This window comes from Corvus brachyrhynchos, unplaced genomic scaffold (assembly GCF_000691975.1).
Source record: "Corvus brachyrhynchos isolate BGI_N302 unplaced genomic scaffold, ASM69197v1 scaffold50, whole genome shotgun sequence".
NCBI classification, from domain to species: domain Eukaryota; kingdom Metazoa; phylum Chordata; class Aves; order Passeriformes; family Corvidae; genus Corvus; species Corvus brachyrhynchos.
The window spans coordinates 1,373,390-1,395,543 of record NW_008235964.1 but is presented as its reverse complement, the minus strand read 5'-3'; the positions used below and the strand labels follow the sequence as shown (position 1 = coordinate 1,395,543).

Here is a 22,154-nt window from a genome sequence, read left to right as displayed (position 1 = left end):
CCTCGAGCGTCTCTTTTATTCAGAGAAGGGGAAAGGGGCGGACTGGGGGCGGACCCAGGGTGAGCGGCCAGTCAGACACTGCTAAAGAGTTTGAGTTACATTTGGTTTTGCCTGCGCTTAGAACAAAGGGGTTCAGAGCACATGGCAGAGGCAAATGTCTTGGGCAGGGGAAGCTCAGAACAGGCAGCAACACTGAAGAAAGTTACCTTCCCCCGAAGAGTCACCACAAAAGGAGTCTTGATGACATAAAGAATATTTTAAAACTCTACAGCATTGCCTTTTTAGAAACCCTAAAGAGACACAATATGACCACTAAATATCTGCTTGGAATTGTCTAAAACCCAAGAAAATACACTGTCCCTTATGTTAATGTTCATGAAGAACAACTTGCCAAGCTGGTGCCAGGCCATGGTTAGATATCCCTCCAGAAGAGACACTCATCACCACTGGAGAGAACCTTGTGAAGAACAGCAAAGTACCATATCAAGCTCCTCTTTCCTCATCACATAGGAGAACCAGTGTCAGGTTGCAACTTAAATGTTATTTGTGTGCAACCTTATGCCCAACAAATTGTTTCTGCATCTGTCAGGAAAAAGAGTCTCTTAATTCCAGATCAGAAAAAATATTAACAGCTGTATAAAATCTCAGAAATAATTTCAACTGATTAAAGGACATGCAAAATATTAAATGATTGAGGACTGAGAAAAAAAAGAGGATTTGAAGACTAGTCAGTAGTTTTCATTTGCTTTTGGCATTATTTAGTGTCTTGAGCAGCTTTTTACTGAGTTCCCAATGAAAGTAATAAATCACTGAGTACATAAGCATAAAAATAAAAGCAGAAATATTTGAATATGCAAGTATTGAGGTAGAGATATAGATTAGCTCAGGAACATTAACAAAGTCACTAAAGATCTACTGATGGAAGGAAATGTCTTCCTAAAATCTCTGAGCCAACTTTCTCAAATTCAAAGTACAATATCGGAATTCATCATGTAAAATTGACCTGTGTTTTCTTCCCTGAGAGTGGGATCAAGTTGTCCATAATATTTGGACAATACCACATATTTATACTCATATGAATTTAAATGAACTTATTGATTGGTGGTAGTGTTAATTATTTCTGTGTAGTGATTATCATTGTGAAATACGGGATTTCATGGCCAAAGAACTGAAGACCATGTTTTATTTTTGAAATTATTTCAGCACAATTTTACCCTTTCCTGACCACATATATCAGAAGTGGCCCCTTGTAGGAGGTTTTGCAAGCAAAACTTTGTGGATCCACTGCTGAACTGCAAGTCTCCCAGTGCTGTATATTTATGTTCCAATCAGTGTTGAAGTCACAAGGTCTCTATTGGTAGCTCTTCCAAAGGCAGAGGAGCTTTATTTGCCGGTCAAATCTATACATTTTACTATTTTCACATCTGAAATTTAAGCGTATGTATACATCGTAATTCAGGTGAGCACCAATTTAACTTCTCTGCACATTTTCATTCTTCCCTCCCAACACAGGCTGCAGGAAATAATGCAGACTTTTAAGTCCATAATTCTGACCAAGGACATCGTACTGATGTGGGAGACTGCAAACTTGCTACTGAAATGGCTCACAAGACATCTAATTATCCTGTGCAAGGCACGCAACTTCCAATTTTGAAATAAAATCCATACAATAAAATTCAGTAAAACAACATAAACAACCCTCTACATTAAATAGAATTTATTATATGTCCATCATGCTGTCAATTAATAGTCATAATTTACATTAAAAAAGACAAAATTTGTATCTCAGACATTTTTTGTGATAAATACTTTCAGCAGCTTGCACTATTTCTTCTTTGTAAAATTTTTGGTTTTATCCCTTAATAATAATAATGCTAGTGGTAGTGAGCAAACCCCTAAAATTTAGAAAGGGTAGTACCATTATTTTCAGTTAAGAAGGAACCGAGGCTTAACAAGCATAGAAAGATAACATCAGACAGCACCAAAAATCATAATGTATCCTTTTTTCTTTTTAAATTCTAAGTTGTCTGGGATCAAATACAGTACTTTTTGTACATCTGTTTTTTGAGTGGTCTGTATTATATGTTTACAATCATTATTTGCACAAAAATATAAGTAATTATAAGCAATTCTTCTAATCAGAAGGGTCAGGCAACTTCAGTTAAAGAGAGTAATTGCAGCTAAATGTATATTGGTAATCTTCACTACTTTTCTAAACTATCTCAGAGAGGCATAAAGAGACAAGAAAATAAGGAGTTTTCAAGCTTCATGCTGAATTTATTTCCTTTTTCCATGTGAAATATAAGCTGCAGCAAAGGAACATTTTTTACCAAGAATTCTTCAAGAAACATAAGCAAGTCTGCTACCCTGCTGAGCAGTGTGCTGATTTTGAAAGCTGTTTGTTATGCTTTGAAAACGGGCACTAGTAAAGGCAGAATTAACTCCTCTGCTGTCAAAAGACAAAACTGGTGCAACTGGCACTGACAAAAAAAAAAAAAATTACTGAGTTTTCCTCAGTGATTTACCATAAAACCATCATCCTTCTGCTCAGACAAAGAATATGCAAAAAAACCAACTTGGCTTGGGTTTTTTTTCTGTTAACAAAGATTTTTTTTTTAATAACCCCTTATTTATAAAGCCTTTGATCAGATATTGCAGGTCTTGTGGTCAGGAAAGAAAAGAATACACTTAATTGTAGGCAGTTGCAGCAGGGAACTTCAAGCAATAGAACCTATTTACCTGGGAGGAATTCAACCGGCTCAGTGGTTATGAAAAATACTATGGAGTGTTTAATAAAGAGTTGAAGCAGATTGCTGCTTTAAACTCTTCCTGATGAGATGTTCCCTTAAAGAAAATTATAGCATCCTCAGCACCAGGCTAGCTGAAAAGGTTGTTACCTGTAACTAATCACTGATTCTTAAAAAGTCATAAACAGGCACTGATGCTGAAAGAGCTCTCTCCATGCTCCTGCTTATTGCTTCCCACACAGTGTCCCTGGCTTTATCTCATGTAGCTATGGATGTTTGTACAGCTGCCTAGTGAGCTGGCTGACAGAAATGATCCTACTCACTGCAACCTCACCCCCTCCCTGCCCCACCCCAGCGTATTGATTTTGGGTTAGTCACCTAACCTGAATCAGCACACGCTTTATGTCACCATGAAGGGTGAGATGAGGCTGAGGGAAAGGAAAAATGACATTTTACAGGGATAATGCTGGTTTAAAGTGTGCTTTATGAAGCAATTGTAAACTGATGGGATGATTCACAGAGCAAAGGACTGCTGGAGCTCTCCAGTCCTACCTCACACTCACAGGATTAACTTCCACATTAGGTGATGCTGAACAGAGCATGTTGGGAGAGTTTTGAAAACCAAAATTTTTTTGTGCGTGTTTTTGTTGGGTTGGTTGGTTTGCTTTTTATTTTCCCTTTTAGTGAGTTGGAATTTCCATTACTTCAGCTTGAGATTGTTGTCTATTTCCTATTTCTGGCTGATGAGCTCTGAGAAGACTCTGGCTTCATCTTCTTCATACGCACAAGCATCCAGTGGAAGGCAAGAATCCCATCCTATGACCTGCTCCCTGCACAGTTAATTTTGCAGCCCAGTATGCAAATAACAGTGATCACAAAGACATATTCTAAATTAATACTGAGTAAAGAAAAACTGTTGTTTTCATTGTACAAGTGACTTTCCCAGAAAAAAATCTGATTTGAAGAGTGTTTTAACCAAGTTCTGTTGACCAGAACAGAGTAGACACTGCACATTTTGCCATGAGAGCATGAAAAAATAATCTATTGCTTTGTGGGAAAAAGACATTGTCTCCAATGCCAGGACTTTCAGTATTTTTTAAATTGCTTTGGGCATCAATTGCATATTTTTAGTTTTACTCATTTTAAAGAAGTCTAAAGAATATTGAATCTGTTTTGTGATCCTTGCATTATTCCCCAACTGTTTGAAAACAAAAATCTCTTTTCATAGCACATCCATTTTACTGTCAACAATAAAGAAAAGCTGCCTCAGGAAAAGAGCTCTAAATATATCTGTGGTGCTATCAACAAGTTAGCACTTCTGCATGAAAGCAAGTCCAGTCCATTCCAGAGTTTTGCTGCAGGAGATAGAAGTCAGTAGCGCTGTAACATGAATGCAAGCCCAGTTCCTCATTGCTCCTTTTAGCTGGAGGGAGCTGGGGAGCCCAGATGCATCAGATACATCTTTCTGTCTGATTGTGTATGGCTGGGTTTGCTCTAATAAATGGAACGTTGGTTGTGAACCCCAGAGGTTTCTAACACTGGGAATGAGTGTTCATGAAGTGAGCTGGACTCAACTGAATGTGGAGTTTATCTATAGACAGCTTGGCAGTCCTAAGAAGTGAGCAGGTTGACTTCTGTCTCTTTGGCCCAACTTTTAGGCTGAAATCAAAGAAGGAATGTAACAGCTTGGGAGCACCTCAGAGCTCAAGGATACTTCAATCCCTTGATACTCTTTACTAGTAAAAACTAAAGAATGAAATTTATGCTTTTCTTTACTCTTGTTTTGACAGACATATGCCAAATTTCCTCATGGGCTGCCCTCTCCCCAAACTTTAAAAGTCTGTGCTTCCAAAGAGGTCCATGGTGTGGAACATTAGAATTATTTTATGTCCTCTGACTAGTTCCCACATCACCTTTGTTCCTTCTTCTCCACAGTTTTATCTTTGTTCCTCTAAGAGCTCCCAGAGTTCTTTATCTTCCACCTTCCTAGCTGGTGAAGCATCCTTGTCTTCCCTCTATTAACCAAAAGTGAACTAAAGGTCTAAATACTGATGAGTTTTGAGTCCTGAAGAAACCACTGAATTAGACAGTGAAGTTTCCTGAACTGTTGATTTTATTTCCATGCCTGTCCTAAAGCCTAATTCTAAAATTATATGACACCGCAGTTCAAATCTTAGATATATAGAACTGTCAGTGATGATAAATACTGGGGACACTGACTAAAAAGAGGAGGAAGTTACTAATTCTATGTGTTGTATTTTACTATGATCTACTTCTGTTTCCTGTTGTGAGTTTTCCTTCGAGATTATAACAGATGTTAACTCTGTCTGCTATGACTCTTTTCTTGGTGAACTACAGTGAACAGGGATAAACCCACTATCTCCACAGAGACAGAGGACTCAGAGAGGAGCATATCTGGTCTCTTTAGGCACCCAGAGCTTCTTGCCAGGCTTGTCACAGGTCAACAGGGGAAACTGCTATCTGCTAACATCTTTTGTGGGTGAAATTCTTTCAGCAAATACAGGACATCAACTCTTCTGAGAGACAAAACCAACTAGGAGACAATCAGTAACTGTAGATCTACAGAACTCAAGATACAGTGAATTGGGAGTGTTCCTACTTCTTTCTAATGAGTTTTGTGTCAATAAATGAATCTATGGAAGAATTCTACAGGCTCTCTATCATCTCTACAGTGTTGAGTTGGCTGGTTTTTTTTTACTTTTTCCAGTGATACTTGAAAGGTGGAGAAAAGAGAGGACTAGTGTGGGGCTTTCCTCAAGAAGAACCAAAATGGAAACCTATTTTATTGCTAGATTGATCATTAACCCTGGAAAATTCTTTTTGCCTTGTTAAAAAGCCAACAAACCAACCAATCAAACAACCAACCAAAACACACAAATAAACAAACAAAAACAACAAAAAAAGCCCCATCAATCTGGTTAGAAACACTGAATTTGAAGAACTGAAAATATTAAATTATACAAATATAATTAAAATAGAATTAGTATTTGCAGTCTAAAGATGCACAAAACTGATCGATTTTTGACCTGCTTTAGTGTTCATTTTTAATTAAATAAACCCGGCTCTCTATAATAGTTATATATCTATGATTTCAAAATGGTTATGTTGTATCTGAGTAAACTGTTAACCCAAAACTTCTCCCTGTTCTATTTTTCATGCCCTAATTAGAGCCTTTTCTAACAAATAAAACAAAAAAAAAACCCCAAATTGACACCATCTTGTGCTTCTTGTTAGTTCAAGATAATTATGGAACTTAACACTCCAAATGGTAATTGCAGTTAGTGTTGAGCACAGCAGCCATTTTAGAACTGCAGACCAAATCAAATTAGCATTTTTGTCAAATAAAGTTAAATGTGCTTAAAAGTTACTTCTTGATGCATTTAGAATAACATTTTACAGTGACTGTCACCTAACGTCTGTTGGAGATAGACCCTGCTGCTAGGATTCATCTGCCTGAGCGTCTGTGTCTTTATATGAGGGATTGCTCTTCTAGAACGTAGTTTGTCTTATTTGCAAATAGATCTCTAAAATAGGTCAAATGAATTGTACCTTCAGAATGGTTATTTCATTCCACTGATTATAAATTTTTAAGTGGCTGATCCTCCCATAACTCCCATGAGAAAATTTCTCATTGCATTATCTATTTCAGAGGTCCCAGCTGTAATAAGACATTGAATTAGATTTTTTTATATAATAGACAAAACTCTAAGTTTTTAATTAGATAATTAATATAGAAACAGAATGAGTATGATACTGAAATAAAACTTCTACTACTCAAAGAAATGCCCAAACTACTTAAGCAGGTTGCAAAATCTAAAAGATCAGATTGTAATTCTCCTTATCCTCTATTTAAGATTCAAAAGAAATTTCCAGTGAAATCACTAATCATCAAATTATTGTGAATGTATATAATAAAGAAGATAATTAAACTAGTAGAACACGTGAAAGTCAATTGTAAAACTGAATATTAATAGTATTTGTTTTCTTTTTATATCAGAGCCACTATGGAACACAGGTCTTATCTTTTTTTGTTATCCATTGCAGTTACAAACAGTGATGTTCATTCTCCAGATTATAAAAGCTAATGAAACAAAAGCGGTATTTTGAATAATGAAGAACCCCATAGACACAGATGAAGCATTTCATTCAGAACATAAGTTTGTTTTTTATTTCCAAACAGGTATGTCAAAAAACTATTAAGTCATAATATATATGTGTACATCTACATGTATATATCTATGTGTGAGATTCAATAATTTATATATGTGCACAAATATCTATATATACATGCACACACGTTGTCAGGACTTAAAGAATGCAGTGAAATATCTCAAGACACTGTCAGAGAAGGAAGTTGCTGTTAAGAGAAGGCACCACAACAGGCACAGATGGCAAACAGGAAGGCATTAATTCCAGTCCTAAACTGGACAAAACCCCACTGTGATGGGGGAACTTGTGATAAGCCCAGAAGGCAACAGTAAGAAGACGCCAGGTTGAGGCAGATCTGGGTAACCTACCCGGACGAAATTTCTCACCCCAGCAAACTGTGAGAATCGAAGTAAGTCATTATGCCAGACCAAGTTATGGGAACAGCATCTAGGTTCTGTGGATACCTGGGACTTAGATGGCATAAAAGTGGTACATCCAGAAGAACACTCCAGGATCTCCCACCAGCAAGAAGACCAGATGAAGAAGCACAGGAAGGATGCCACAGCGACCCATGTGGTGGTGACTATATTTCTACTTAATGTCTCTCTCTTTCTTCTGTCCCTGCCCTCCCTACCACACATCTACTCTTAAATAAAATTTGGACTATTGACTTTGGCATATGGTTTCATTTGCACCTTAATTTGTGCAGAAGCATCTTTGGATAATCAGATCCTAACACATGTGTACACATATATGTTCATTTGTCCAAATATAAGCATATATATCTTTGAAGTAGACTTAATCCTAGCACTCTACCTTGTCTCAGCACAAAGTATTTCCTTGTTGAATCAATCAGCTCCAAATACTTGGGCTCAAATTTAAGTTTATGAAGTTAGAGTGATGTAAGTTAATTTCAAATTGCTGATACCACTTTTGATCCTAGCATGTAATATTATACAAATTTTCCATTTGAAATAGTTCATAGATCCTACCTTCACTTTCACAATTCAACTGCAATAAAAAAAGAAAAAAAGATGCAAAAAATGCCACTAGCATCAGTACAGAAACCAACTAGGGGAGCAAAAATATTTACATAGTTTGGATATTTCTCTGAATACAAGACAGGTGATCTGAATTCCAACAAGTTTGTGTTATGAAGGATTCCTTACATTTATATAAGCAATTTTCTGAAATATAGTTCTGCTTATTTAAAGTAAACACAGTGAATCAATCCTGTGATAACCTGGGGAGTTAAAGATCACTTATAGAGTAGGACAAAAATGTTGCTTGTCTAAATAATAGAGTAAAAGCTGTCGAGTCTTAGCTCAGGTTTTCTGAGAGGACAGATTTCCCACCTTCAGGAATCATTTGCAGAACTTTAGTTCCCCAGTCATCTAACTGGTTCAAATGTAATTTTTCTGCACTCTCCAGCACCACTCCTGTATTTTTCATAGTACTTGAAAATTTCTTATTGTGTGATCCCTCTTCTCTCATGCCAATATTAGGCTGCCAAAATTTCAGTGACTTTAATGAAGTACAGCCTGATCTAAACTGTTAAACATTATTCATCCAGCCCACTACATGTATTTGTCTGTGTATGTCATCTACGTGTGTCATGACCATGTATAAATATTCTGTAACTCATATAGTAGTGAAGCAGTGTTTCCTGTGCAATACAATGGAATATATTAATTTATTTCAAAATTTATTGCAGAACTCAAATGGGGCAATACTGAATTCCTATGGCAAAACTCCCTTTAACTCAATGAAGGCAGTCTCTCCTGTCACAAGCATCACTGGAATTCCAAAACCTGCCTGGATAGGTGAGGGGAGATCAGTGGAATGTTGTTTAACTGGAGTTCAGGAAGGCTTTTGATGCTATCTCCCATGATATCCTCGTAGACAAAGTCAGTAAGTGAAGGCTAGACAAGTGAACAGTGAGAACCATCTGAACAGCAGAGCTCAGAGGGTTTTGATCAGTGGCACAGAGTCTGGTTGAAGACCTGAAACAAGTGATATCCCACAAGGGTTTTGATACTGGGTCCAATCTTATTCAACTTATTCATCAGTGACTTGTATGGAGGGGTAGACGCCTCCCAGCAAGTTTGCTGATGACACAAGGCTGAGACAAGCGGCTCATACCCCAGAGGACTGTGCAGCCCTTCAGAAGGACCCCAACAGGCTGGAGAGTTGAGCAGAGAAGAACCTTCTGCAATTCAACAAAGGCAAATACAGGGTCCTGCCCCTGAGGAGGAGCACAGGTTAGACCTGCTGGAAAGCAGCACTGCAGAGAAGGACCTGGTTGTCCTGGTGGACAACAAGCTCTCCATGTACTTTCCATGTGCCCTTGTGCCAAGTAGGCCAACAGAAGAGCATTGCCAGTAGGTTAAGGAAGGTGATCGTGCTCTCTATTCAGCCCTAGTGAGGCCATATATGCTGTGCTGTGTCCAGTTCTGGGCTCCTCAGTACAAGAGAGACATGGAGCTCCTGGAGCAGGTCCATCAATGGGCTATAAAAATGATTTCCTCTTATGAGGAAAAGCTGAGAGAATTTGGCCTATCCAGCTTTGAGAAGAGATGACTGAGAGGAGACCTCGCCAATGTCTATCGGTATCTGAAGGGATGGTGACAAGAGGATGGGCTGAGCTCTGTTCAGTGGTGCCAAGCAACAGGACAAGGGAAATGGGCAGAAACTCATTCACAACAAGTTCCACCTGAATACGAGGAAGAACTTTTTTATTTTGTCAGTGACCAAGTAGTGGAACAGATTGCCCAGAGAGAGTGTGGAGTCTCCTTCACCAGAGATATTTAAAGACCATCAGAACAGACGGAAGGACAGAATGCACAGTGTGAATTATCTAAAGTTTCCAGATAGAAGCACTGTCTTTTCCACTTGTGCCAATTTCAAAATGATGCAGAAACCTCTAAGTTCCTCTGCTAACTATCAAAGGTAACTTGGTACCATAAAACAAGTATTTACACAAGACTTAAAGCACTTCAGTCAGTTGAGAAAATATTGGAAATCTCATTTTGTCATTACAAGTGACTGCATTATAAAGATCAGGTTATTCATTCAAATGATTCATTAGGAAATTAAGGAAGATGTCAATTTTATGCATCCCTTCCTAATTTTTGCTGGGATTTTTTTAAATAAACAGTTAAAACTTCATCAAAACTTTTAATTTCTTTAGGAGATCTGCTCAGATAAATTTTTTGGACCTTTTTTATGAAAAAATCTGCTACTGTGTAATTGGAATTCTTAACATAAAAATAATCATGCAGATAAATTCACAAAATGCATCCAAAAAGATCTGATTTCTTTTTTCACTTTGATCTATGATCATAACAGACATAGTATCCCTAAGAAAGAAATTTCTGCTCATAATTATAGCAGAAATTGGAATAATTATTACTTTTGGTCAATGCTTTAAATATGTATCCACAAATTCATTTGATCCCAGAGAGGGGCAGGGAAAAAATAATGTATTTGTTGTTTGTGTGTGTCCTTTCTCTCAGGATTTGCATCACTTACTGTTATATCCATTTTCAAGCTGTCTTCAATTTAGAATCTTTAGTCAGTGGCAGAAAATTGTACTTGAAACAAATTACTCAGCTTTGTTCAACAAGAAAACTGAAATATTTAATTTTGGAATTTGATTCAGAACAACTAACCTGAGGGCAGTAGATTCTGCCAATAAAGAGGGAACTTATTAGTCATATTATAGTTGGATGTAGATGTGATTTCAGAGTGGTTTTTCCCCTATAATGTAAGAAGGCATGTATCCAAAATAATGAAATATTTATGGGGAAGTTATGGCCTCTCTACCTTTCTTCCTTGATAGAACTGTACTTGCATACAAGAAGGTAGATTCAACAAGACAGTTTCAAGAGTCTGGGAAAGAAAGCAGTGTACAATAACTTTTGTCTGGAGAATGAGAAATGTTAGGAAAACTGGCTTTGCCTCACTCATTCTGCCTTTCTGGTTTCTGTTAGAAAAGAGTATATTTTGGCATTGTCTCCACTGCTGAAAATTGTAAAAATCTGTTTCCCATGCTGCAGGATTTTTCCAAGTATCCCCAAACATCATTTTCTGAAGGTAAGCTGAGTGTTTTCAATATATCATTTTCTTTCTATAATTTTGTATATCTGGAGTAGCTCCTTTAATCAGTGTAACACCTATGTAATGTGTGGTTTCTAGGAGACTTGAAGAGAATCTCCTAGGATCTGCTTCCCAAATTCTATTTACCTTTTGCTGTGAAAGCTCTTTTTGTGCCCAGAATGTTCACCAACAGGAAAAAAAATCTCACGTTAATTTTCTTTTATTCTTTTTCTAAGACTGCTCAGATTCCTTTCTTTGGAAATGGCAGCTTTCATGTACAAATTTATCATAGGCTTTAAAAACCTATTGTTACACTGATAGTTTCTGAATCATGACAATCTGTATTACAATTTTGCAAGAATTTGGATAACTTTGCTTTGTAGATGTGTTTGAAAAAGATGTGCTGAATAGGAAGGAAGATACTCAGTGTAGATATTGAGTAGGCTCCACTTTTTCAAACATAAAAATAGTGCGGAAAATGTGCCTCTCTAAAGTCAGAGACTTGCATACTGCTTTAAAATAGAAACAAAAACCCAAAATAGTCTTAAAACCAACATATAAACAATGAGATAAGGTGTCTTTTTTGTTAATCTCTCACATGTCCAGAGACAGCATGGAAAGATTCCCTTTTCTCTCCTTTACCTACCAAGAAAGGAGGAACTCTTCAGACAATCAGACTACTCAGAAGGCCATAGCTTATAGAAAAGGCAAATAATTGCATTCAGATCAGTGAGAATCCAATTCCTTCAGGAATATAACAGAGTGTTCCATGAATATGAATGTGTTTCTGAAAAGCTAAACACTCAGCCAGGCACAGCCAAGGCAATCAGGAGGCTGGTGAATAATGCTATAGCTATTGGATGAGCAGCAGGAGGAAACAGCAAGAATCTATAGCATACTCAGCAGGCATTGATGCAAGATATGTATGGGGCTAGCAAATCACCCAAACTGATTAATTATCGTAGGCATTATGTTACCAGGCTTCTGAAAAGAATGTGGACTTCTAGGTACTACAGCAGTGTGAAACATGAAGGCAGGTGAATGTATCAGATGTTTGACCCAGCTGATCTCCAAAACATTTGTGCATTTTCCAAGGCATGTAAATTCAGTCATGCTGTTATCCCATCTCAATCAGTCAGAGTGCAAAACCAATGTGGCAGACAAAAAAAAAAATCTAAAGAAATATTAAAAAAGAAGGTATGACAGAAAGAAAGCATACCAAAGGGTGTTTCAGAAAACAAAGACTTCTGCAATGAATGGCATTAACACACATGTAAACCCGGGACCCTTTCGTAAGCACTAATCTCATTTGATATCATCGACTTAAACATTAGATAAAGAAGCTAAAATAAATGCTTTAAATTTTCATTATAGTCTTTTGGCTCTTAACAGATAGTGGAAAAGGACTGGCACTCCAGGTAGCTGACAGTGAAGGAAAGCTTGAATACAGCCTTGGCTGTAAGAAGAATCAGGTTTATGCCTATTTACATGTGGATCTGGGTTCATTTACGATTTGTTAGTGAAATTGAAGTATCTGATCTGGAATGGCAGATGTGATCAAGAATCTGTGGGATATCCATAACTTTCTGGAACAGCAACTGGATTGAGGTATAAAAATAGAGTATTTAAAACAGCAGAATACACCTCTGTTTGAAGACTCTGTATCCCTTTGCAGATAAGGATAAACAAACTTTTGCATCAACATCTACACACACAGTACATTACTTTGAGCAACTAGATTTGTCTAGTCTTCTGTCCATTTGATTCCCTCCCAATCACAGCCTAGTAATGTCAGAATAAATAATGCACAAAAGGGAAGACCAATGTATATTAACCTAAAGTAATTACAAATGCCTTTACAGGAAAAACTATTAGGAATTCTTTATGAGAAATACACACACTGAAGCTTTTCCTTAACAGACAAACCATTATTCGCGTACTGCTGCAGTGGGTAACACATTTCATTAGAGCTGCAAGCCTGCAAGACTACTGTCATAGGATGTAATAATGAACATTATGGAAAGCACATAATCTGAAAATAAAGTGGGGACAAAGCACAAGTTTATAGTTATAGATATGAAAATAGACTCTCTACCACAAGACTTGGACATAGCTAGGCATTGGCATCATAGGAAAAATTTATATTCATTCTAATGAACTGATTTTTAAAGCCTTCCCTCTTGGAACACAATTTACAGTCCAATAATTTTGAGGACTCTCACATGCTAAAATAAAGATCAGCTGAAGTTTAATTTTAGCTTGCCATGTGATCCTACCTGGAAATGCTCTAGATTTATCTGTATTTAATCAGTATTCCAAAGTAACAGTCTGAATATCAGTCAAAAAAAAGGGGCTGTGTTCAAGAACATGTGAGAGTAAATAAAAAAAATTCTTTTCTGAATCCCCAGCATAATAGTTTAATTTCTAAGTAAGTTATAAATTGTCCTAAAAAATATTTAAGAATCTTAAGACATTAAGGGGCTACAAAGGATTGTTTAGTATAGACACAGGTTATGACAATCTTGAGTTTTGTTTCTTTTTAACATTTCAAATAAATACAGCAAAAGTGAAGTTCTAATACAGAACTCTTCTGTAGAAACCACTGTGTTATCATTTGTAGGCAAGCTTAGAATAATCTATTTTCAGGAAGTGCTTGATAAAATATGCTATATTTGTGAATGAAAGCTCTTGGATTTGGATTCTTATTTCTGTCCTTGAGTATTAATTTCAGTAAACAACTGGGCTAGAACATAGCTAGAACATATTCTTAATGTTATTGTTAAGGATAATCAAGCAGTAGAACAGAGTAATGAAGCTGTAAAGTCTCTATCACCACTAAGGACTTTTTGGTGCAAGTTAACAAAAGCCTTTTAGGAAAAATATTGTGCCTTGAATCATTGGGATGACCTCTTGAAGCCCCCTTAACACCATTACTGCTACAGAATAGCCTATATGTATCTGAGTACTGAACATTATTGACTGTAAAACACATCTTTTTTACTTACTTTTTTTCCTTGGAGTATGGACACAATTCCAGGTCCTAATCGTACTGCTAAATGGAAGAGATCACCTGAATTTTCCAGGAAGCTGACATTTAAAAGCCCTACTTGGTAAGTCCTGGTTTCTTTTTCTTGACAGAAGGGAAATAATTTAGGACTTAGCAATTCACGTTCTATCATATCAATGCCTCAGCCTGACTTTTACTGATCCTAAATGAACATTCATCATGAAAAATGACTCTGTTTCAAGGTGGTTTTAAATAATGCACTAGGTGAAGCAGCCCTTCTTCAGACTTACACGAGAGAAGGGTCAGGTTCAGTTAATCACATTCCAACACCTTCACCTTCACTCCATTTTGGTGAGGGGATCCCTCTTTTTCCTTTCCAGTGTTGACAGTCTTCATTATTAACTGGTATTTATACTAAATGTGTCAGGTAGTATTAAATCAGATTTCCATCATAACCACATCTTATTAAAAGGTACAAAGTTCTCCCTTTTTTTTTTCTTCCCTTGAAATGAAACCATGTATCTTTGTCAGATTTTTGATGGAGTTATCAGCATGCTGATTCCCAGCCCAAACACCCTGAGCTCATTGCAACTCCACGAAGTTACTAGAAGAAAGTTTCTGAAAGTTCCAAGAAACTTTACATTGATGGAAATATACTTAAGAGCTAGGCCAATAAAAGTGATTAATATTAGGCAAACAAATTAGCTTTCCAGGTGACTACTGAAGTACCACTTCAAAGGGGTGATATTTTGGTTTTCAGAAGAAATATTTATACTTTTTCGCTTTTTCCTTGTTTTGTCATCTTAGTAATTTTTTAAAAATTTCAACAGATCCCATGGGAAAAGCAGAATGTTTAGAAATAAAACTGGAAAAAAATCAGGTTTTTTTTAGAATTATCTTGAGACATAATTTAAGAGCTAATACCCTTTTAGTCAAAGTTCATACAGAACTCAGAACTGCAGCAACTGTAGGCTAGCTACTACTTAATCACAGTCTCCCTGGATTATTTACTTCTCTCTTGATGACACTTTATAGTGACAATTCAGGAATAGGCTGATTTGTAACACTGTAAATCAATGTTGTTTGTGATGTGGATACAAGAACACAGAACTTGTCCTTTTTATCCCTCTATTTTTTATCTCTGGCTGCAATCTTTATTTTTATTTAAATTCTTCTTGCTTCTTTTTAGGAAGACCAGCTGGATTATATTGGCAAATACCTCAGGAAGGCAGAACTAATTGCTCCAATTTTTACTGGAAAGCCAGGTGGGAAATTAGAATGTGGGACCAATTGAGGATAGCTAAAAAATACTTAGACTTTAGAGAGGAAGCTGATAATGCTTATGTTTATGAGGCTGCTGTTGTTTATCTTGACTCACTTTTTTCAGTGTGGGTTTTAGGCATTAGTAGCAAGGCTATTCCTAGCTTAAGGGAGCATGTATAAAATATAGACTTCTTTTTAAAAAAGAGGGAGGATAAGGACTACTGTCAGTGCAAAGGCCTGATTTATTGTTAGGGATCCTCTGTGACAGAAGAGTATATCTGGTCTTTTCAGTTCTTAAAATCAACATATGACAGGCTATCTGCAAGTGCTTTCAGTACTTGTGTTCTTATTTCCTTATGTCCTTTTTTTCCTCTGTAATGTAGCAGCTGCTCATGTGAGAAATTACCCTTGCTGGTATTTTCTGCTTTAAATTTTGTTGGCATTGATTAAAGTTATGCTGTCAAGTAGTAGATGTCAGACCCTTGGTAGAAGGCAATGGCAGAAATCAAGGTTGTGATTTTATATTAAAGACAGTTTAAACAAAGTCAGGTTGAATTTTAGCCTTTTTATTTATAGAGATAGTAGAGAAGTTTGTCAATTCTTCTTCTTTCAATTAGATATCTTCCTGGGAAAGGATCACATTTTAATCAGAAATATTTTATTTCACAAAAAGACCTCTTCTACATGTAAATCAGAAGAGCAATAGGACTATAAAAGCAGATATTACAGCCACTAAAAATGGATTTAAAAAAAGAGATTAACAGGTTTATATTGCTCTTGAGGAAAGACAATGAGAAGGTGCAGCAATTACTTTTGCTATGTACATGACATGAACCCAAAATCAAAAAATGCAATTCAACCACTGTTCAAGTCACTGTTGGCAACATTTCAGATTGTTTGTATTTCTCTTTCAATCCATGGATCAATATCCATTACAATCAAGTTAACAGTCTCATACTTGGTCAATACAAGACTTTGTTGATTCAAGAAAAATACTTGCAAGTCCAGACTTTTTCCAGGTTCTTATACATTTTAGTAGATGTTAGGATTAAATGTGCAATAATCCTGAATTATTTGAGTTATTGGGAAGGCAGAAAATGTCAAAGATAGTATTTGACCTAAATAGGTGATGCTTCCTGTGGTTTTGAGATACCAGTTTCAAAAGGCCTTAAAAAGAATTGGATCAAGCCTTGGTCCAGAAACATGGAACTATTCTCTGCTGTGGTGAAAGTGACTGCTTCTGACTTGGTCATTTATTGCTGATCTATATACTGTTAGGTATACTGTTAGTTATACTGCTAGGAGTCAGGAATCATATTACAGAAGATAAAAATTTGCAGTCCAGTTCAGTTTAACTAAATTTAAGAAAAACAAATACGTGCTAGTTTATGATTTGTAGGTAAATTGAAGATTACTCTTGCTGTAACCTTCAGCATGTAAAGGCACAGCTCCTCTGTCTATTCAGTCACTTCCTGACATAAATATAGGAATGAGCAGTTGTATGCTATGTAAAGATACTCTCAATTTATCTTGGAAATAACAGTTCTCAGATTCCTGCTACCCAGTACTATACATGTGACATTCTGATGTTGCTTCAGTAGTTGAAACAATCCAAAGGCAAGAAACTAAAAACGAAGTGGAATTTTCCTGGCACAGAGTTACTGACTTATCTGTTCAAAACACCGGATGAAGTGTGAGAAATGTGGGTGCCTGATGCTCCTAATCAAAGGTACAGAAGAAATCACTGCTGAAGAGGGGAAATGTTTTTATTTCTGTAAGTGTCAAACACCTGAATGGGCAGCAGTTCCCAGAACACCACTCACACTGAGCAGGCATAGTTGCAGTTTGTGTGCTGAACCCTTCAAAAATCATAGTCAACTCTTTCATATCAAAGAGTCATAGAATGGTTTGGGTTGGAAGGGATCTTTAAAGATCATCATCTACTTCCAAGCCCACCCCATGGCAGGGACACCTTCCACTGCACCAGGTTGCTCAAACCTCCATCCAACCTGTCCTTGAACCCTTAAACCAGGGTTAGGGCATCCATCACTTCTCTGGGAAAGCTGATCCAGTGCCTCATCACCCTCACTGTAAAGCATTCTTTCTTATATTCAATCTAAATCTACTCTCGGTTTAAAACCATTGTCACTGTAGGCCCTGGTAAAAACTTTTAGTCTTTTTTATAAGTCCCCTTTATCTATTGCAAGGCCACAACAAGGTCTCCCCAGAGTTTTCTTTGCTCCAGGCTGGACAGCCCCAACTCTCTTAGTCTGTCTCCATAGGAGAGGTGTTCTGTCTCTCTGATTGTTCTAATGCAAAAAAGTTTCTCATCTGCAGTAAACCTCCTATTTTCAGCCTGGAAAACCCAGACATCAAAGTATAGATTTGTGCATATGCAAAAGTATTTTCAAATCTCAGTAACTGTATCATAATTATCTGTCAATACATTTCTTCATCTTTTTCCTCCTCTTATAACTTTCTGGTCAAAGGTCTAATATTAGGATATTTTTCACTGAACATCCTCATAAGGACTAATATTATACTTCTGATTTTTCAACCTTTGGATTTAAAAGAAATCAAATTGCTAATTTTTTAAGGTGTGAGATTCAGCAAGCCCTTAGTCTGTTCTCAATCGTACTACAGTGAGTCCTGTGGTTTAAAGAGTGTTACTCTAGCCTAGTTAAAGAGCAAGTAAAAGGAGAATGAATTCTTTTTTTGAGTTTTAATTTCTTTGAAGAATGTGGCATTACTTAGCTGTGCCTGTTCTGTCTGTTTCATGACTTATTTGACTCAAGAGAGCTAATCCACTTATTGCTCCTGGGTACTCCTCTTCAAGAGACAGTGAGGTACAGTTGCAGGACAATTTGCTCCAGGGTCTATTCTGTGCAGAGAGGACGGATGAAAATTTCACCAGGACTGTTCAGAAAGCTTTAAAGGAACACTTACAAGTCAAATGATTCCCAGTCAGTCTCTTACAGAGGTCATGCAACTTTCCAAAATGTTATTAGAATGACTCCCTAGAATGTTTTAAGGTTTCTGTGGTATTTTGAATATTTTTCTCATAAATAAAGATTAGACTGCCTTAATTATTGAAATATGGAGATAAGAAATTAAACTTTTAAAACTGAATTTCTTAGTTTGGATGATGAACCACAAAGCTCAAAAATTAAGAAAAAAAGGGTGTTTTTTATCTCAGATTACACTGAATAGGTTAAATAAACCCCCCAGTACTGTAAAATTTGCCTGTTAAAATATGATCACAGAGCATGTTTGGGGCTTGTTGTCATTCTGTTTGCTTTTAGGGTTTTTTTTTCTTTAATCTGTAATTTAGGCAACTAATAGGATGAGAAAAAAAGAAAAAAAAAAAAGGAAATCCTGAAAGACTTCACTAAAGGTTATACTAAATAAGTGCATATCTCTACTGTATCATCTTGTAAAAGTTCAGTAAGTACATGTGCACTGTTAGAGTTTGAAATAGTACAAATATATTCCTTCTGTTGGCCTATGGAAATATACCTACTGGGGCTTTACTAGAACACTCTGAAAATTTCTGTTCAGGTTCAGTCATCTGTAGAGGGAGACAGTTTCTTACATAGAGAACTTGGTTTTATTATGGTCAAAGGATGAGGCTCAAAGGACCACTGGAAAGGTCACAAAGGCAGAACAGTGAAGAGAAGTTTTTGGTATTCAGGACATACATATTCATGGACTGGAGGGCATTTAAAAAAAAAAAAAGGTAAAAAGCCCCACTCTCTTGGAAGATGTGGGTGAGGTACTACACTCTTCCTATAGAAAGATTAGAATTTTCTGACCGAAAATTCTCACAACAATAAGGCCAGCCACAGAAGATGACAGAAGCACGGTGAGTACTCATTCCCTCAAAACCCCCCTGAAAAATTCCTAAAAGAGTCTTTGCTTGAGATGAACCTCAGTGCTTATAATGATTGAAGAATGATATTTTGCATGCATATAGAGTCTTCAAAAGGGGACGATCCAACATTTCAACAACAATTTGTATGCTATTTGTATCTATATATCTCTTCTACTAGAAATAATGGCCTCTTGGGATTACCCAGTAAAGTCACACTTTTAAAATGTATGAAAATCATTTTTCCCATATATTTTTTAAATGGATGAATGGTTGGTAGGTGGAAAATACCATCTGGAACCTACTAGCTGAGCAACTTCATAGGACAGATAGACCAATCATGATCTACAATTGAATCAAGATATTAATCACGTGCTTTTAATTGTTAGTTTCAATCCTTACATAGGTGCAATTGGGCTTTTTGTAATGTCTATAACACTCCAACCATGTAATAAGAAATCTTTGTACAAGGTATATTGCACTTACTGAAACAAATACAGAAATTGGCTTGCATAACTTAATGAAATGAAGACCACAATATGTATAATAAGATTTGCTGAAGCTTAAGAAGATGAAGTATTTCATCCGCCCAGGGCAGAATGCCCAGAGTAAGATAGCATGCAACAATGCATATCATAAAAATACCTAATACGGTGTCCAAGAACAAAACTCTGACTTTTTTTTATATTATTGAGTAGGAAAAAAATACAGAATATGACAAGATGATATATTCAGAGAAACAAAGATTATCATAGCCATAATCACAGTTGTTTATATTGACCATTTGGTTTTGTCAGCAAAGTAAATAGTACTGTTTTCCAGGATTTACTTGTAGTTGTACTAATACAGGTTAATAGCATAAAAACTATTCCCAAAAAACATTAACACAAGTGGGCCAACAATTACAAAAGCAGCATTTTTTTCCTGATGATTCCTCTTATGTAAATGCCTAAATTTTGATGTCATACTCTCGTGAGCTGAACTCAAACCCTCTTGCTACAGTTTTGGTTCAGACGCCTAGAAACCAGTTTTCATTGACATTTGAGATCCTACCTTGCTTTGGTCAGCTACTGGTCTTAAAGATCCTCTAAGTCCCCTGCCATATTTGTCAGGCCTGCGTGAATGACTTGGGTGACTAAAACATTTCACGTAGCAGCAGATCTGCATGTTCAAGCAACTAAATTGATTCTGCACCATTTTAAAGAGACTAACCCACTGGGTACTTTTTACAGAAGTTATGCCCCAAGAATATTTGAAAATGTAAAAAAAGAGTACCAGTATTAAAAGGTTTTAAATGTAACAGTAAGTTATTATTTGCAAATAAGAATACAAATGTCAGCTATGGGAGCTCTCTACATTTAATGAAAAATGGGAAGGAATATTTACTTCCACTTAATTGCAGAGCATATCTGGTCCACAACACAGATAAGTGAACTACAGAAAAGACATGGTTTTAAGATTTTCATTCATTTTTATTCATCTATAAAGACAATACCGCAATAAATCTGTAATACTGAAGTAATTATCAGTTAATCTTGAGTTCCTCTAAATTCTGAACTACTTCCCCAAAATATATTTACATGCTGAAACTGAAATGCTTTTGAATTGTTTTCCAGCTTTTAGTTTAATTTATCCTTTGACCTTTCCCCTCTAAGTCAGCTACAAATCAGACACTAAAATCCAGGCTGGCTGCACCAGCTTTTCTCAATGGCAAAAAAAAAACTCAACAAGAACCACTCATTTTATCAGACTAGGAGTTGTAACACTTAGAGTTCTCAAGGTAGCAGAGGTGAATTGCATCATAAGTGAAAATTAGGGAATTGCAGCTCTTGAGTTATTTGCAAGTTTTGAAGACAAGAAGAAACATTATTTTGGAAAGGTAATTTCAGTGACCAAATGTTGTATACACATCTTTCAGAATGTTTCAAAAGGTGTTTTGGGTATTGTTTGTTTTTTTTTTGTTTAGGTTTGTTTGGGTTTTGGGGTTATTTAATAATGCAAATAAGAAATGAAAATATTTTGTATTTTTAGGCTCTGAAATTTAAGATCCAAGACAGAACCTAAGGGGCAACTTATGATGAACAAAATTATGAAAAGGTATTTTTTTAGAATTATAATTCTGGATAAAACTCATCAGGACCAAAAAAAAATTAAAATTCCCAACTTCTTATTTTCATCCCACCATTTCTCTTTTAAAAAAACAGATATTTTTTTCAAATGCTTAAATATACTATTGAGAAATTGAAGATTGATAAGCAGATTATCAAAATATTTTATATTTGATAAAGCAGATTATCAAGTATTTTTGTATGATGAATACTATATATGGAAATATTTAGTAAAATGCATATACACAGGTAAGGATTCTTGCTTTGGAAAAGAGAGCTTTACAGATCTACCTGTAAATTCTAATTTGATTTCTTCAACTCTGTGGAATGTCAGACTGCTTTTACCTCAAATATGGAAACAGAAATTATTTCCCCATGTATAGAGATTCTAGAAACCTGAAAAATGTTGATTTTTTTAAACTTATTTAAGATCAATTTATCAATTATATGTATAAATTTCAATGTATAAATTAACAAATATCTCAAAGCTGCATTAAAATCAATCTAAATGATAAAGGTCTTATTTTAATAAAATGAAGTTCATGATAATTAAGTTTTATATTTGAGGTCAACATAAACATTCACTTGAAAGAACATACCTTATATGTAAAGGGAAATGGAATTTTTATAATGTGTCCTTCAGTACGAAACACTCTTCATTTTCATGTAATGAAATCCATCATTACACACAAAAAAGATAACCACATTCCCTACGAAATTTTGAAAGTCATTCTCAGGCACTTTCCAGCTCCAATATTACAATATCTCCTTCTTTGTCAGCACCACATTAAGACCAAAAATAATCTCTCAGGATTTCCCAATCCAATAAAGGCTTCATTATCGTGCATCTGCATTAAGTGCAGCAGCCAAGCCTGCTCAGCTAATATTTTTAT

General features: G+C 36.0%; 1 protein-coding gene and 1 long non-coding RNA gene across 4 annotated transcripts in view; one reads left to right on the top strand and one right to left on the bottom strand.

Annotated features, from left to right (window-relative positions):
* The window catches only part of LOC108445103, a 25,635-nt gene extending 3,604 nt beyond the window's left edge, over positions 1–22,031 (top strand). Inside the window, exons 2-7 of one of the 3 annotated variants that reach the window (XR_001859859.1) lie at positions 6,813–6,948; positions 8,632–8,740; positions 10,976–11,012; positions 14,036–14,125; positions 15,212–19,147; positions 21,185–22,031. This is a non-coding gene — a long non-coding RNA (uncharacterized LOC108445103). Of the gene's footprint in view, positions 1–6,812; positions 6,949–8,631; positions 8,741–10,975; positions 11,013–14,035; positions 14,126–15,211; positions 20,876–21,184 lie in introns of those variants that run through there. The other 2 variants (XR_001859861.1, XR_001859862.1) reach the window with 2 other exon arrangements.
* PCLO (piccolo presynaptic cytomatrix protein) overlaps positions 1–22,154 on the bottom strand; it is a 321,975-nt gene that overhangs the window by 18,163 nt on the left and 281,658 nt on the right. The window lies entirely within an intron of this gene.